Below are 16,769 nucleotides of genomic sequence, written 5' to 3'. Positions count from 1 at the left end.
GCGATATTGCATCTGGTGCTACACTGGAACCTGCACTTTGGGTAAGTGGTACTCCCATTGCCTGATTCATAACTGGTGCGAGATCCACTGATGTCCCCGTTATCTGATTAGATCTTGGCATATTCTGTGCCTGTGCTGACGGCAGTGACATTGGAGTCGAGTTGGCCTGAACTAGCATTGGTTGCGGATGCACCTGCTCCCTCGACACCAAAATATTTGAAACAGTCTCAAGAGTGGGTACATTCGGGTAAATTCCTGGTGCAGAAGGTGTAGCCACCTGCACTTGAGCTTCTGCTCTGGTTCCTGCAACAGGTGTACTCTGTACTACCTCTGGAATCTGTCCTCCTTCTGTTTGTACGATGTCCTGGGATGTCCCAGGCAGAGCAGGAGGAGCTGCAGCAATATTCCCTGGACCCCCTGCATAAGTCGTCATAGGTGGAGGTCTATCTCTCAGCAACTGCGTAATATAATCTTCTATATCAGAATCGCCATCGTCTACATAAGACTTCTTCCCTTTTCTTTTCTCCTCATTCTCCCTTTCCTTGTTATCGTCTCCCTTATCTGAATCATCACCCTCCGTGATTGAAGGGAACAGCTTAATCTCCTTCATGGTTGCCATTCTCCATCTTTTCTGTTCCCAATCCCAACTAGCTTCGGGTAGTGATTTCTCTATCTTCTTTATCCTTCTATTGGTCTTTAGCTTATGCTGCTGTCTGGCCACTAGCTCCCAAACTGCTGAAGCCTCGAACTGTGCCGGTCTCAGTAACGGTCTCATGTCATACAAAGATAATCGCAACTGGTTTAGAACCCTTAAATGAAACGTTCCATGCTCTGGAAATGCTAAGGTTCCTTGATTCTTAGTCAATGCACTCCATTGGTTTAACCAAAGACAAGAAGCTATACCCTTTTCTGTCATTACGAGATATGCTGGACTATCCTCAGGGGGGGTTTGGTTCCCCCACTGAAGCCTTAATTTAAGATTCACCTTTCATCGCACTCCTGAAAGCATTGAAAAACTTTATTTTGCCTGTTTTATGTATGAAAATTCAATAAGTGAAATGACCTTTACTCCCAAGATTCCCTTCACCCGTTCACTCAACCAATTGCCTCTCACGGACGGCTGCCAATTCGGTTGCGGCTCTTCTCAGTAACCAACCTATCCCAGCACAGCACACACTGACGTCACACTAACACACAATGGCTGACAAAGTCTTGCGGCTTCGCCCTCCGCAACTCAAATTCATTTGACTAATGCATTTATATTGCGAGCGTCTTCATCAAATAATAACTAAAACAAACCCGCTGGTTTACTACAGGAAGGGACACAATTGCTTCAGAGACCTTACAGATTTTCACTGAAAGCGCACTCTGGGACCTTAGCTATTCCTCTTTCTCAGTCCCCCAAATCCACAAATAAAATTCGACCCACAAACTTTACTCTCAACTGATCTTAGGGTCTGTCCTGGTGCACATAGGACTCGTCAAATCTCAGTCGAAGCTTCTTTCATTCAACATACGTTCATTCAGACTTGTTGACCATGCCCGATCAACCTATTTAAACCAGGCAGATTACAACATATACCCAAGTGTCTCCTACACTTGTCAATATACTCCGGAGTCTTAGACCACGCAGGGTCCGTCCATCACCAACAACCACGTGGACAATTTTTGAGCACCAAGCGCTACACAAATGTGAAGTTCGACGACTTCCCTACTCACACACCTTTTAGGAGTACGCACACTCCTACTAACTCTAAACTGGAGTACGCAAACTCCATACTGTTTACCTCACATACATCACAATTCACCTGCGATCTGCTTAAGCTCAGGCAAGCACAATTGTACCACTCTCATACTATCTCAAATACGCCGGGAACATACCCAACCTTACTCACGGGATCCAGGATCTGGAAAAGTCATTTCTGGGCTTAAGGGAACATCATCGTTGCTACCATTGTCAATTCAGAAAAACAAAATTCAAACCTCATGAAATCAAAACAACTATACTCAAATTTAAACTACCACCATAACCTTTACTTGTTACTTAACTCGTTCCCTAAGGAAACTAACCATCAAGCTGCTACCAAAACTGCTGGCGCGCCTTGTCCTAAGTAAGTAAACTTACAAGGGGATGCATATAGGTTGATGAATCTTTTGGTTCGCATAGGGTATCCGAGTCAAGTATAGCGAGTAAAAAAAAACTTCAACAATTCAATAAGTGATCAACTCGAATGTCCATGAACTAATCTGGCCAGAAAAACCACTATGACTCATATAAAAGTTAGTTCTGTTTATTCCCTATTAGTTACAACTCTATTCATAAAACTTTTATTCAACCATATCATGATTACCAATTTACTTTATTATCAACATAAGCCATAAATTCTCATCACTTGTTAATATGCAATCAACGTTAAACAAGCAAACAGCAATTCATGATATATATGGAATGATTCAGCAATATGTCAGTCAGTCTAAGTCACCCTAAGTCAACCTTGTCAGCCTACCTATCTCTGAATTAGCATCAGCATGTGGGTCTTCATGCTAAAACAATTTAGTCAAAAATCATTAATTTAGAAATAATTTATCTAAGAGAGAAAACATTCTAAACAGCGCAGTTGGTACCTAGAAAGAAAAGCATTCATTAGTCAGTCAGGTTATAGCTACCTATCCAAGATAGATCAGCAACGAGTCAGACTTCCGGGTCATTAGTCATCAGCAAGGCTCAGGCTCACAGAAGCAGGCTCTTAGCTATTCCTCTTTCTCAGTCCCCCACGACCGCAAGTAAAATTTGACCCGCAAACTTTACTCTCAACTGATCTTAGGGTCTGTCCTGGTGCATATAGGACTCGTCAAATCTGAATCAAAGCTTCTTTCATTCAACGTACGTTCATTCAGACTTGTTGACCACGCTCGATCAACCTATTTAAACCAGGAGATTACAACATACACACAAGTGTCTACTACACTTGTCAATATACTCCGGAGTGTTAGACCACGCAGGGTCCGTACATCACCAACAACCACATGGACAATTTTTGAGCACCAAACGCTCAAAAGTTCGACGACTTTCCTACTCACACACCTTTTAGGAGTATGCACACTCCTACTAACTCTAAACTGGAGTACGCAAACTCCCTACTGTTTACCTCACATACATCACAATTCACCAGCGATCTGCTTAAGCTCAGGCAAGCGCTATTCTACCATTCTCATACTATCTCAAATACTCCAGAAACATACCCAACCTTACTCACGGGATCCAGGATCTGGGAAAGTCATTTCTGGGCTTAAGGGATCATCATCTTTGCTACCATTGTCAATTCAGAAAAACTAAATTCAAACCTCATGAAATCAAAACAACTATACTCAAATTTAAACTACCACCTTAACCTTTACTCGTTACTTAACTCGTTCCCTAAAGAAACTAACCATCAAGCTGCTACCAAAACTGCTGGCGCACCTTGTCCTTAGTAAGTAAACTTACAAGGGGACACGTATAGGTCGATGAATCTTTTGGATTGCATAGGGTACCCGAGTCAAGTATAGCGAGTAAAAGAAAACTTCAACAATTCAATAAGTGATCAACTCGAATATCCATGAACTAATCTAGCCAGAAAAACCACTATGACTCATATAAAAGTTAGTTCTGTTTATTCCCTATTAGTTACAACTCTATTCATAAAACTTTTATTCAACCATATCATGATTACCAACTTACTTTATTATCAACATAAGCCATAAATTCTCATCACTTGTTAATATGCAATCAACGTTAAACAAGCAAATAGCAATTCATAATATATATCGAATGATTCAGCAATATAAGTCAGTCAGTCTAAGTCACCCTAAGTCACCCTTGTCAGCCTACCTATCTCCGAATTAGCATCAGCATGTGGGTCTTCATGCTAAAACAATTTAGTCAAAAATCATTAATTTGGAAATAATTTATCTAAGAGAGAAAACGTTTTAAACAGCACAGTTGGTACCTAGAAAGAAAAGCATTCATTAGTCAGTCAGGTTATAGCTACCTATCCAAGATAGATCAGCAACGAGTCAGACTTCGTCTCCGGGTCATTAGTCATCAGCAAGGCTCAGGCTCACAGAAGCAAGCCCAAGTTTTCAGCTCTTTGGACAGCGTCTCCTGACGTCATCAACTTTCGCCTCTCCGTTCTGATTTTTCCCTTCATATCATGACTTTTTATTAGGGTTTCTCAGTCCGTCCCACAAATTGCCCATTGGTCAACCTTATCAGGGGTTATGACTCTAACCTATAATTTTTGTTTACCACTTGTCTATGTTATTTTGAGAGTCAAGTTCCATTAACATGATTGGTTCTTCTGTCGATGAGAACATCATCCGGTTCTTCAGGTAACAAAATTGTTGCTCCCAGCTCTTAGTCTGTAGCTCCATTGTTCAAGTCCTGGGAAAGTACATTTAGTCTACTCTACACATAATTGTATCAATTTGTTCTGATCGTCTCCTGTCCACTGGTGAGTTTGCATTTTTCGCTCAGCAGAGCTCATAGTTGAACTTCGTACAGTTCAAGGTTCTTCTCTCCAGTTCCAGTTTGCGGCAGCTCATCGCGTCTCCATGTTTAAGTAGGCAAGGCCTAGAGCTGACTAGGCCTCTGGCTAAACTAAGAACATATGGCATTACGAAACATAGATTATATTGTTAATTATGATATATTAATACAAACTTTAAAACATTTCACATTATTTAGTACTTTTAGCACAGATGGTGACCACTCCCCGTGGGCACATTTTGCACATTACACGTTATTTCATTTATTAATATCGTTCTTTTCATTAGTATGTATACACAAGTCATTAGCATATTCTCATATTAGCATATCTGCTCCAACATTTGTATTTCCCATTTTTTGGGGATGAAAGTGAAACACACATTCTGCTGAGGTATTCTTAATTTTCACCTCCTGTTTGGCCCTTAAGTCAGCATTTACTGGGAGTGTGCTGGAACATGGATTCACTATTTTATTTCCAGTTCTAAAGTATTTGGCGGAAAGTATAGTTTTCCTGAATACATCTGCTTGGATTCTCAAACGATTTAAGTATTTTTGCTCCCACAATTCAGCACTTCATTATTATTACTATGAAGAATTTTACTTTTCTTCTAGGTTAAATGAAAGCATGTCTTTCAGTGGTATAAAAAAGCTGAAATTGTCCTTCTAATTGTTATCAAGCTTGTCTTGAGCCCCCTCAAGCCCTGTCCCATATTTAATGTGTTTAGAACTTGCCATGTGATGGAAAGCACCATGCTTGGTTTCTGGGATGACACTTTACACTATGTTGATTATGGTGATAGTTCTTTACTGCAGGTTGCCATGGACCCTTCCACAGGTTTTAGGACAATGGACCATCGGATCCTACTGACTACTGTTGGCTGCAGTCTTTCCTTGAACAGAGATCGCAGTGGGTTGCATTGGGCCTCTTTTCATCAGGCAAAGGTAATCTCACCTGTCGTCTCTCAAAATGTAGTTGCTTGTTTCCTGCCTTTTTAATTACCTGATCTCACTTTTCAATATGTTAAGGAATACTAGGTTGCCACCATAGTGTCCATTCCCGTTTAACCCCCGTGCTGACCAAGACTCTTCAGAACACCTAACACAAATACAAACGTTATAATTTTATTCAACTCAATAATTATTAAACCAAAAACCATTATTTAAGGTTGATTCAGGGGATCCTTGAGGTATCGACTTATGGCTCTTTTAGATGTTGATGCTAAAGTTTATGCCTGAACTAACTGAGTAAACTGGAGGGATGGTCTTCAGTGCACCATTTTCTGCTGTTTTATCAAATAGGATTTCATCCACAAAAACACACAGTAGATAAAAGCTTGTCAATATAATTTCTAATTTGCAGCCCTGTCTAAGCACTCAAAGGACACCTGTACATTGGTTTTATGGATGACAAGGCTGCAAATAATGTCCTGAAAGAAAGTAGAGTTATGGGACTCCTGCTTAACTTCTTACAAGCCCTCAATTGCCTTTATACCACAATGTTATGTTATGTTGTGTTATGTTAACTTGTAGGTCGTGCTAATCACCCGTGAGTGTATTCAGGTGCTTGAGGAGGTGTGTTGGCATGTATTTCACGTAGAGTTATTTCAAGAACCAGATTTTCAGCTTCTTGCAGAACTCAAGAAGTGAGGAGAAGGCTCTGATGTGTTGTTGAGGTTCATTCCATGTTTTGGGTGCCATGTCGGCGAATGAGTGCTTTCCTGCTCTACTTTTCTGAATGTGGGTGGTGTGTGCGAGTGAGAGTGAGGCTGAGCATAGGTGTCTCACAGGTTGGTGGAAGTGTATTCGTGGGTGTGGAACGCTGAGTATGACTCTTGCAGTGGAGTTTTGAATCGTCTGAAATCTGTGCAGGAGTTGCAGGGATATTCCAGCATGGAGCTTGCAGCTGTAATCATGCCTGCTTGTGATGAGGGCTTGCGTATAGTTCCGATGGTGTTCTGTGGCAGCCGCTTGAAGACTTTTAACAGCCTCCATAGGATATGGAAGCAGGCAGAGCTCACTTCTTTTGTTAGTGGTCGGTGAGTGTTGGTCATAGTTCTGTTAGCCACCAGGTGGTGTGCCCTGGGCAGGTCTTGTTTCCAAAGACCAGTACTTCTGTCTTGTCCAAGTTTCGCTTCAAGCAGTTGGTCCTCATCCATTCTGCTACCATGGTCATGCAGTTGGTGAAGTTGGTTCTGGTGGTAGTTGTTTTGTATGACGGAGAGAGGATGAGTTGGTTGTCATTGGCAGAAGACATGATGGTGATATCTTGGGAACGGGCGATATCAGCCAGCAGTGTCATGTGGATGGTGAAAAGGATTGGGCTGAGGGATGATTCTCTGGGGGATTCTCCAGATCAGGTCTCTGGTTTCGGATGTGAAGTGTGGCAGACTGACACTTTTGGTTGCTCCCGTGAGGAAGGAGTAGATCCAGCTAAGTGCAGGACCTTGGATGCCAAACTCATTGAGTCTTCTGATGAGTGTGTGGTGGAAGACTGTGTTGAATGCCATGGAGAGGTCGACCAAGATGAGGGCAGCTGTTTATCAAAAGGTCCATGTTTGGTCCTGATGTTGTCAGTGGCTGCAATGAGTGCTGTCTCTGTGCAGTGGTTCTTTCTGAATCCTGATTGGGTGTGGTCCAGTAGGTGATGTAGTGTGAGGTGACTGGTGAGTTGTTTGTTGATGGCCTTCTCTATCACTTTGGCTGAGTAGGCGAGCAGGGAGACGGGGCTGAATTTGCTCAGTAGGCTTGGGTTGGCCGATAGTTTCTTGAGGAGGCTGTGAACTGTGGATGCTTCATCTCTTCCAGAAAGGTGGCAAAAGTGATGGAGGTGTTAATAATGTGGATGAGGGCAGAGCTGGTAGATGATGCGTTAGGTTGCAGATGTGGTGGGGTCATGAGATTGATTAGATCCCTGAGTGAATGGTCCGCATAGTAGTTGTTTCAAATCTGGTGAGGGTTTTCCATCTGGTCAGTAGGTGTCTTGTTCAGTAGTGAGCAGGTTGGAGATGTGCTCGCTAGGTTCTGGTTGGCGAGTGAAGTTGCCATAGATGCTCATTATTTAGCTGAGGAACAAGTTGGATACATCATCACAGGGATCTTGGGAGGGGTGATGCTCTTGATGGAGGAAATGGGAGTGGTAAAATCTTTGATGACGGAGAACAGCTCATTGTTCCTGTTGGGGCTTAATGTGTTCCTCCAGTGCTGTTTTCTTGGGGTCTCTCAGTTGCTGGCTGTAGCCTCTGAGTGCTGCTTTGTAGGTAGTTGTGTCAGTGGTTTCATGACTGACTCCCCATTTTCTTTATAGGTGTTTGTTGCTTGAAGTCCATCTTTGCTTTTTGGGCTTGATGGGTGCAAGGGAGCTTGCACAGTTCTTGATTCAGTTGTTGTAGTTAATGTTGTCTTCAATGAGGTTGTCTGTGGTGTTGGGATGGTTGGCACTAGCAGCGTTGAGCCAATTGGCTTTAGAGATTTTGCCCCAGCTGCTGCTGGGCTGGCTGGCATTGATGGCTGCGTTGGTTTGTAGTGTGTTGATATGTTAGTGTATTATGGAGTGATCAGTCCATGTGAGGGGTAAGGTTCAGCTGTACTTGATGTTGTCGCTAGTGGAGAAGATGGAGTCCAATATGTGTCCTGCGATGTGTGTTGGTTCTGTGATGAGCTGGGTTAGTCCAATGTTTTTCAGGGTTTTGAGGAGGGCTGTGGAGCAGGAGTAGGTTCTGGTACATTAAACTGATTGGATGCATAATTGGTGAGTTCTTTCCAGTAGAATAACAAAAGTTGCTGAGGTTTGAGGGTGAAGGTTTTTTGGAGAAGTTTTAATTTTGGCTCAATTATGTGTAATGTAACGCCTACAGGTGTTTTTTGGCCTCTTAAATGTGGATCTAACCTGGAACGAAAAGCTTGCTGAGTTGCATAGGTGGAAGTTGAGGTAGCTGAGGAGTAAGAAGGCTTTTGAAGTTGATGGTGAGGTGTGTGATGAAATCAGTGATGAGGCTGGGAAAGGTGGCTCGTTCTACTGGTGGTCGGTAGGCAAGGGCTCCTGCTAGGGTGAAGTTTTCATAGATGTGTACCTTGAAATGCAGGTATTCAATGCATGAGGTGGCATCTTCCATGGACGTTGACCACTTGATGGAGTCTTTGTAGAAGATTGCAAGACCTCCTCCTGGTTTGTGAGGGTGATCCTAATGTGTGACATTGCAGCCCACTGGGATTGTCATGACGATGTCGGGTGCCGATGTTGAGCAAGGTTGCCTTGAGGAAGAGGAGGTCCAGGTGTATCACTGCATAGCAGGTCCTAGATTTTGGCTCCATGTTTGCTGAGCAAGCGGATGTTGAGTAAGAAGGAACTGAGTGTTGGTGTGCGGGTTTGGTGTAGGATGCGGTGTTGTGTGTGGGTAATAGTGGTGCTGCTGACACTTGTGTGGGGTGTGTAGGAGAAGGAGCAGTACGTGGTGTGTGGTGCAACACAGCAGCTCCAGGAGGAGGGGTGTCCTGGGTTGAGTGATCAAAGGAGAGCTGCTGTGTATGTTTCACAGGGTGAAGTTGTCTAATTTGTGTAAGATCAAATTTAAACTAATAGAGGTCCTAACAGGGGTGCGCACATCCACATCTGCTTTTCAGCTAAAACACTGATGACTTTGGTATGACTTTGGCAGTGCTGTGCATATACATATCTTGAAGTATACCATTATGATGGTGAGAGATAAGACCTGAGAGGGGTTGGTATGTAATTCAAATATGTTAAACAACTACAATTTGATAACAAGCTTGAAGATAACATTACTAAAAAAAAATGTAATCTTTGGCAGAGGTTGGTCATGGAATTGTACATTTTGGCTCTGCAACAAAGAAGTGGAATGTGTGCCCACATTCAGATACCTGGGTGTTTGGATAGTTAAGTATAATAAAGCCAAACAAAATGGCAGGGTTTCATCTTTTGTATTAAACTGATTGGATGCATGATTGGTGAGTTCTTTCCAGTAGAATAACAAAAGTTTCTGAGGTTTGGGGGTGAAGGTTTTTTTGAGAAGTTTTAATTTTGGCTCAATTGTGTGTAATGTAATGCCTACAGGTGTTTTTTGGCCTCTTAAATGTGGATCTAACCTGGAACGAAAAGCTAGCTGAGTTTACACACAAAATTAGAGGTGCCAAGCAGGGACCAATAAAGGTCACTTTGCCACATTTTTTTATTGCAGAGTTGCACTGTGCACAATGAGAATCCATGATGACTTACTTTACTGAACATAATAGATTCTCTTCATTTAGCTGAAGTGTGGGACACAGGATTACAATGAACAGTCTTCAATAAGATGATGGAAATGCACTTGAGTTTTAAGCTGTTTCAACTAGATCATTTCACACTCTTTTCAAACATGTCCCTCATTATATTGCTCTCTCATATGCCTAAGGCTTTTCTCAATATTATTTACAAGCATATAACCCACAACTTATCCCTCAGTAAGCCTTGGACTGGTCTGCCTCCCTTCATAGAGAGTTAAGTGCTAAAAGATGCACTTGGTTTAGGGAGTTTGGAGGTCTGCAGTGTGCGGGCTCCAGGACTCCAGAAGCAAAAAATTCCAGTTGTTACAATTTGGGCCCAGTAACTTCTGACTGCCCAAGTATACCTATACTCATATTTCTTACAAAGTAGATATGTCTTGGCAGAATTAATTTGGTCATGTCACCCTCACCCCCAATAGCTGTTTATACTATAGATATTGATCATATTAATTGGCAATGTTTTGGTCTAGTCTTAAATGCTTCCATTTTTTTTTGGTGAAAACATTGTTTGCTGCAATTAAAGCATTATCTCAGACCCACAGGCTAATATATGGCTTACCAGTGATTTGACAGAGGACTTTCCCATTACTAAGAAGGCAAGGCAGTGGTCTCACTTAAGGCACTCTATTAGGGCCTTTTCGATGTACATATTGAACCCTTAATTCAAATCTTAGAATAGAACCTAAAGTTGTCCCATTTAGCCATTCAAGCTGTAGAAATAAGATAGCATACTTAGATATAAATTGCTGATCTTCCCCTCTGATCTTGCACAAACTATCTCAAGGGTTAATGAGATCACTAGGAAATCTGGACAGATGGCCATATTTTTGGTGGACAAAAACAAGTGTGATGTTATGATTTGGTATTGAGGCTTCACGTCACTCGAGGAAGTAGGAGCTCTGAGGTACTTAGGAGTATTAATCACTGAGAATTTTGATATTCTTGTTACTGTTAACATCAATAAAATAAGAAGGTAATTAGTGCAGAATATGAAGCTTTGGGTGCACTTTCCATTCCTCATCCCTGGTAAAGCCAATTTAGTAAAGATGTCAATACTCCGGCATCTAAATTTTTTATGTGCTGCGAAAATCCATATTCCTGTAATAAAATTACTGCAAAGATCTAAAGAAAAATTAATAGCTTTATCTGGAACTCCAAAAGGGCATGTTTATTCAAGAATGGGTATTATCATTGCTAGATGCACATCTATGTTGTTGGGCTGAAAAATATCAGGGCAACAATAGGAACAACCAGTGATATGGAGACAAACTGATTAATATATATGATGCTATAATTATATGGGTATCAACATCTGCATTTAAATACTCTGAGACCCAAAAAATTTTAAATGGTCAGATTTAAAACTCTCCAAAGTGCAGCAATGTTATGGTATAATAATGATATATTTGGAGATCTATGGAAATTCTATATCACGGGTCTTTGCAACCAATCTGGGATTTCTCTGACACCACGAAATACATGTGTGAAGCTGGCAGAGTGTCAGTTAGTTAGGTAGAGATGGGATCCACTGTAAGATGGTAGGTTATTCATAAAAAATAGAGAAAGGCAACAACCATATTAATTTACAGCCAGGAATATTACTGATCAATGTTGTGGCTTATGTCAACCATAGAGCTATGAACATCTCAAGGACAATGGTTACAAATAAAGCTAGAATTTTGCTAACTCTGATGTGCATTTTCAATGTGCCCGTCAATAAGAGCAAAGCGTATTTCATACAAACATGAACCAAGAGAGTGTCGTCTCTAGACCCTCTGATGCAAAGGACTTAGTTAATGTACTAACATGAGACAGAGAATGTGATGGACTCCGTACACCTCACTACTCAATGAGCATTATATGAGTCAGGTGTGTAGCAAGTATCAATCAGTCTTGGAAAATTCACTGGGAATAAATTGTGGAACTCAACCCTCTTTCATTATGAATAGACACAACCAAGGACATTAGGAAGCTATAAATATATTTTCTAGATCTATTAAAATCGAAATCCTAGCCTTGTGCGCACAATCTGAAAAGTAGTTACTATACAAAATAAACATAACAGGTGTAAGGATATTTGTTAACAGACAACAATAGAAAATATTGTAACATTGTAAGGGTTTTATAGGGTTTCCTGCAACTCTAATCCCATCCTTACCTTAGCTAAAGAAGCTAAACTTATCACCAAAAAGGGGCCTATATGGGTTTCATAGATGGTTCACTCTGCATTCCTTTTTGAACAATAAAAGCACTGTGACAGGAGTCAGTTTATGAGAGTATTAAAAACGTCTCTAACATGCTCAACTTGATGCTCGTGGCTGAGGGGCCACTTCAATTTCCTGGAAACAAATAATCATTCAATCACGTATCCCTTTGACCCGTAAGAAAACTATTACCAACTTGTACACATACAACACACACTCAATGATGCAAATCACTTATTTCATTAATGCAACGAGAATTTGCACAGGCCTTCCCCTGATTTAAAGAAGTCTGGGGCTGATGTACAAGCAAGGATGACATTAGTAATAATACAACGCTGCATGCATCTGGAGAACAAACCTTGCTGCCTTTCTATTGTTGAGAAATATTTTTCTGGCCATCTCTTGAAAATAAATATGAGCATGTCAGATGGGGTGAGCCCTCACCAAAGTAAGTTTTTCTGTTCATTGCCAGCCCATGCTAATCTGTAATTTTTTTATGGGCAGCCATGTAAAATCATGGTCTAACCTTGTCTTCGGTCACATATGAAAGGACTATGGGCCTATTAGATAGAGGTACTTATCCTTGTAAAACAGATGTTAGAGAGTAAAGGCATACATTTGCGACCACAAGAAAATGCAAAATCTATTTATTCCTGCAGAATATCACCACAGAATTACATAAGGGATAATGTACTCACTGCCTTACATTATAAGGATATTGCAAGTCACTGAGGAGATTCATAACCATCTAGAGGTAGGAGGCTGAAGGCTGAGTTCCTTAATAAGGTTATGGAACCCCAAGGTGACTTGCAGTATCCCTATCATGTACTCCAGGGTGTACTCTATCCCGCATTGTCACACCATCTCTCCCACAAACCACGTAAAACCTTGGTGCGCAGCTCTTCCATGTGAAAGAGACAGCATGCTTGCAAAGATGAAGAATAAAAACAAACTCTCTAGTGCAAAACTAAACACATAAAAAAACTGCTTTATATTTGTCGCAAACACATATTAGAAACGTTCTATCAGGCAGATGGTGGCTATGCTTGGTGCTCCCACATCCCAATACCAAAACAAACAGGTGGTAACAGTAGTCCACACAATGGGTAAATAAGTACAAATAGCACAAAAAGAGAGTCCGAGAAGTGGCACTCACATGGTAACAGCACCCAGCCATCTAGGGTGGGAGATTTCCATTCTGTGAGATAGGCCGGACAGCTTATGCAAGAGGTACCGCAGCACACACTCTAGCGGCAGCGTTAAAGAACAATGACAGTAACACAGGCATGACAGTACAAATATCCGTATGTTAAAGATTGACCATGGTAATCAATGAGTTGTTAGTATCGTAGACGCCAAACGTCTGCAATACTATGACTCGCAAACCCACATGTTATTGGCTGGGCTAACTGTGGTCGATGAATTCTAGATTTTTTCAGAAGCTTACATTTTTGCGCTTCTCTGATGTGTTATGCGTTTGGGCACTTCAGTATCATTATCCTTGAAAAATTTCTTCGGATGAAACACGTCGGCTGCCTCGATGGAAAAAGTTCTGTGTATTACAACACAAGATTGGGATGAATAAACAGATAAACTGTAGCAACTTGATCCAGTGACTACGTGTTGTTACTTTTCAGAGTTCTTTGTAAACACTACAAAGTGTGTGCTTTGGTACCTTTTGCATAAGATAAAGCTGCAGTATTTTGGAATGTGTAGAATCTTGCAGGAAGATTCTAGCTTTTATCTTACTGTCTAAGGAGTGCCAGAAATAAACATGTTCTTTCTGCTTGTCATTGTCTTGTAGTAACAGTCTTATGCAGTTGGTGCTCCCTCTCCAGCCAGGAGACAACTGATACTGGAGAAGACCATAGAATTCCCTAACAAGAGTACGAGTTAAAGATACACAACAATAATAACTAATACCTTAAATGCATAACTACAACAAATGGAAAAATAGAACAGAAGAAAGAAATGCAACATTCCATTTTCACTGCTAAATAACTGCTTCAATTATTGTCCGTGACCTGACTTGCCTTTCACCTCAGCTGCTGACTCTGGCAGTAGGCATTGTGATGTTTGAATGTGACAATAATAACTTATAATAGTTGAGTTCTGATGTGCTTTCTATATAATTGGTGAACGTGATAGTTTGTGAATGCCCACAAATGTGTTATTTTTTGGCTGCTATAAAAAGCCTATCTATCCTTTCCCACCTTGGAAATGTTGGGAGATTTATTCCAGCGAGAGGATACTAAATCCCTTTGCAGCATTTTAAAGAGAATGAAACACCTCAAAAGTTCTGGGGACGGTAGAAGAATTGTTTTCTCTATGAGAAAAACATTTGTAACAGTGAAGAAAAAACACATGGAAACAGAAAAAGTGTGTCATTGGAGTAAGAACTTGCTTTCCTCAATCTGAGTTCTACTGTGCTTGTAATTTATCATGAACAGATTACTTCCTGATGAATTTGGCAGTAAATCCTAATAAAATGCTTCAAAAGAGTCCATCAGCTGATGTCTCCCAGAACGCTTGGTAGACCTTCTTGCAAGACCTTCTTGGACACTGCTGACATAATGCAGAGGCCAAAACCTCATACACATTAGCCCCTAGTGTGTGTGCAACTTTCCGCACAGCTCCAAACACGCACAAAGAGGGACCTCCCATGGTTGCTGCTTACTAATTACCAAGAAAAAGAAGCAAAACTATATTTCGCATTGAACCTTGCTTGCGTCTCCGGCAGAGGCACCCAGGTAGGAAAAAACCCATATTTATTCTTTTTTAGCGCCGTATTTGCGCTGCTTTTTGGCGCAAAAGCGGCGCCAATTTACAAAATACAATTGGCCCGTATTTATACTTTTTGACGCTAAACTGCGCTAACGCAGTTTAGCGTCAAAAAGTTTAGCGCCGGCTAACGCCATTCTGAAGCGCCATGTGGGCGCCGTATTTATTGAATGGCGTTAGCCGGCGCTAGCAGACCGGCGCTGCCTGGTGTGCGTGGAAAAAAAACACGTACACCAGGCAGCGCCGGCGTTGGGGAAAATGGCGTTAGGGCATCTTAAAAATGGTGCAAGTCAGGTTGACGCAAAAAAATCGCCTCCACCCGATTTGCGCCATTTTTAACGACGCCCAGACGCCATTTACATGACTCCTGTCTTAGTAAAGACAGGAGTCATGCCCCCTTGCCCAATGGCCATGCCCAGGGGACTTATGTCCCCTGGGCATGGTCATTGGGCATTGAGGCATGTAGGGGGGAACAAATCAGGCCCCCCTATGCCAAAAAAAAATATAAAAAAAATAAAAATGTATACTTACCTGAACTTACCTGAATGTCCCTGGGATGGGTCCCTCCATCCTTGGGTGTCCTCCTGGGGTGGGCAAGGGTGGCAGGGGGGTCCCTGGGGGCATGGGAGGGCAGCTGTGGGCTCATTTTGAGCCCACAGGTCCCTTAACGCCTGCCCTGACCCAGGCGTTAAAAAGAGGCGCAAATGCGGGGTTTTTTGCCCCGCCCACTCCCGGGCGTGATTTTTGCCCGGGAGTATAAATACGACGCATTTGCGTCGCAGTCATTTTTTTAGACGGGAACGCCTACCTTGCATCTCATTAACGCAAGGAAGGCGTTCACGCAAAAAAATGACGCTCATTCCTCATACTTTGGCGCTAGACGCATCTAACGCCAAAGTATAAATATGGCGTTTGTTTTGCGCCGAATTTGCGTCGAAAAAAACGACGCAAATTCGGCACAAACGGAGTATAAATATGCCCCAATTGTATTTTGTAAGTTTTCCCCGTTTTTGCGTCAAAAAATGGCGCAAATGCGGCGCTAAAGAAGTATAAATATGGGCATAAGTATTTTATTAATGATGGTGGTTGTAGGTGCAGCATCAAATTAAATTATCAATTTCATTAATCCAAACTCTAATATTCTATCTCCACGCATTTAGACGAGCATTTTCATTTACTGTAATAGTTTTATTTAGATTGAGTCACAAAAACAAATGTTATTAGTTCGGCATTTGCAGTTTTTTTATGTCGGTATTTGGGTTGCCTTGCATGAGCTCTACACGGATGTTGCTGAACACTTGAACGTTCTAGGACAATTTGAGTGAACATATTCCCTGGCAGTTTACACTAAAAAGCGAAATTAGGTCATCTGATAGCATGTACTGCACAGTGATTGGAAAAATAAATAATGTCAGGTATCAGAGTGTTTCAGAAGTCTCCTTTCAACTTGTAAAATCTGTGAGACTAACAAGTAATAGTTTGGTAGATGTAGGAGGCTGGCCTGGTGTGTAGTGGGTACCAGAGGTACTTCCACCTTGTGCCAGGTCCAGTTGTCCCTTATTAGTGTAGAAGAGGTGTTTCTAGCAGCTAAAGCTGATAAAAGGTAGCTATGGCAAAGCAGCTTAGGCTGAACTAGGAGACATGTAAAGCTCCTACTATACCACTGGTGTCATATGCACAATATCATAAGAAAACACAATACACAGAAGTACTAAAAATAAAGGTACTTTATTTTTATGACAATATGCCAAAAGTATCTCAGTGAGTACCCTCAGTATGAGGATAGGTTATATACACAAGATAAATGTACACAAACCAAAATTATGCAGGTAATAGCAAGAAAAGTAATGCAAGCAGTGTAAAGTTACAATAGATTGCAATAGGAGCACATAGGTATAGGGGCAACAAAAACCATATACTCCAAAAGTGGAATGCGAACCACGAATGGACCCCAAACCTATGTGAGCTTGTAGAGG

This window comes from Pleurodeles waltl, chromosome 4_2 (assembly GCF_031143425.1).
Source record: "Pleurodeles waltl isolate 20211129_DDA chromosome 4_2, aPleWal1.hap1.20221129, whole genome shotgun sequence".
Taxonomy (NCBI): domain Eukaryota; kingdom Metazoa; phylum Chordata; class Amphibia; order Caudata; family Salamandridae; genus Pleurodeles; species Pleurodeles waltl.
This window is presented reverse-complemented; position numbering follows the sequence as displayed.